Raw genomic sequence first — 2622 nt, 5'->3', positions numbered from 1 at the left:
GTGAAAAGAATAGCGTCTGAAAAATGAAAGTGAAAGCAAAAGATATAGATAGAGAGAGAGATAGAGAGAGATGGATAGGGAGATATACATAAAGAGATATGTAATGTCACTGACGGTAGAAACCGGAAGTAAATATAGTTAACATTTTCAAAGATGTGAATGTAATATAAAAAGCAAGTTTTAAAAAAATATTTTTTTAATAAAAAGATGAATTGAGCAGCCTATAATTTGTCCGTGGTCAAATTATCTATGCATCACTGTTTACCAACCACATGGATTGGGGTTCAGTCCCACTGCGTGGCACCGTGGGCAAGTGTCCTCTACTATAGCCTCGGGCCGACCAAAGCCTTGTGAGTGGATTTGGTAAGCGGACAGTGTGTGTGTGTATATGTATACATTCTTTTATTTGCTTCAGTCTTTTGACTGCGGCCATGCTGTAGCACCATCTGGAGCAGAGAAAATCGATCCCAGGACTTATTGTTTGTAAGAATAGAACTTATCCTATCTCGCTATTTTGCCGATGCGCTGTGTTACGCGTACGTAAACACACCAGCATCAGTTGTCAAGCGACGTTGGGGGTACAAACAAAGACACACAAGCATATACATGCATACATACATACATACATACATACATGCATACATACACACATACATACATACATACATATATATATATATATATATATATATATATATATATATATATATATATATATATATATATATATATATATATATATATATATATATATACGACGGGCTTCTTTCAGTTTCCTTCTACCAAATACACACACAAGGCTTTGGTCTGCCCGAGGCTATACTAGAAGACACTTACCCAAGATGACACGCAGTGGGACTGAACCCAGAGCAGTGTGGTTGGTAAACAAGCTACTTAACACACAACCACTCATGCGCCTATATATATGTATGTATGTGTGCATATATAGGTATATATACATGTATATATATATAAAGCCTTTGACGAAGTCGATCATGGGATGATACGTTACAAATTGCGCAACCATGTTATCGCTGGTAGACTGAGAGAGTGGCTGCATGATTTCCCGGATGGCAGAAGTCAGGCTGTCACAGCAAATGTTGTTCTCTCTGAAGTGACACAAAATCCTCAGAGGAGTCCCCAGAGAACACACACACACATATAGGGAGAACGCATGTGTTATATACCTTAACTTAAATTTATGAAGATATATTATGTTGTTTCCACAGACGCCTATCAAGCCTACCAAAAACACTATTAGCCCTTCTGATTCTGTATGAAATTTCATCATCAAGACCAGCTGTGCTCAAGGTACTTCCTAAATAAATAAATCTAGGTACAGTCTCCAACCTTTGACCATGTGTGTGTGTGTGTATGTTTAGGCATGTATATATGTTTATATATGTATGTATTTGTATATATATATATACACATTTATATTCATTACATATATGCATATATGCATACACGTATATTCATAGTGTATGTACATATCTATCAATCCATCTATCTATCTATATATCTATCTATCTATCTATCTATCTATCTATCTATCTATCTATCTATCTATATACTTATTCACAAATCTTTTATGTGTCGACGTGCATGTGTGAGTGTGCGTGTTGTGTGAGCGTGTCTGTGTAAAACTGTTTGGACGGGATACGATTAGAGCACTTGAATCCTACACATATGTGTACACAAACATACCCTTATGTTTATATGAATGCATATACATGCACTGCCTCGACTATTGAACATATGTGCCATTTTTATTTCCCCCTGTAAACAGCGAATGTTGCTCGCTGCAATATAACAAGCCTATTAATCTGCAAACAGTATGCCTACCTGAAACTGCTCTAAAATGTATGATAATGACAATCACTAGTGTTTAGACAATTTTAGTAACCGAATTTGAGTGCCCAAAGTTAATAATCCGTCTTAACTCATCCCAACAATCATCCAATATTTATATTCTTATCTTCTTTCTATGTTCGTATACAACATGCCAATATTCTTGTGTAATGTTTCTCATCCGTCGCGCCTGTTGGTGTGGCTTTTCACACCAACATGACTAGTGTTTTAACCTCTCACTTCTACTCTTCATTTTCTTCTGTACAAATGTACGTATGCTTGTGTGTGTACATGTATTAGTTTCTTCCGCTCTTTTCTTAACTATATTCCGTTAGTTTTTCATCTTTCCGGCTCTCCACGTTGTTGGTCATGTGTGTTTATTTTATAATTTATTGTTCCTTCCTTATTACAATTTTTTTTATAATGCTTCACGAAGTATGCATAACGGCGCACGACAAATAAAATTGTGTTTTCTGCTCACAGATATCTGTCTGGTAAGAAGCATGTTTGCCAACCACATATTTTCAGGTTCAGTCCTACAGAGTGGGACAATGTCTTCTACTAAAGCTTCGGGCCTATCAAAGCCATGTGAATGGATTTTGTTGACGTAACTGTAAGAAGTCCGTCATATGTATTTATATTTGGCTCCACCGACAGCTAGCATTTGTTTACTTACGTTCACTTAAATTAGCGGTTCGTCAAAATGTGAAGGAAAGAATAAGTACCAAAAAAAAAAAAAATTACTGCTGTCAATGTTTCCGATTTAATCCT

The sequence above is a fragment of the Octopus bimaculoides genome, chromosome 2 (genome assembly GCF_046866305.1).
Source record: "Octopus bimaculoides isolate indiv1 chromosome 2, ASM4686630v1, whole genome shotgun sequence".
Lineage (NCBI taxonomy): Eukaryota > Metazoa > Mollusca > Cephalopoda > Octopoda > Octopodidae > Octopus > Octopus bimaculoides.
The sequence above is the reverse complement of the archived record's forward strand: the minus strand, read 5'-3'. Positions refer to the sequence as shown.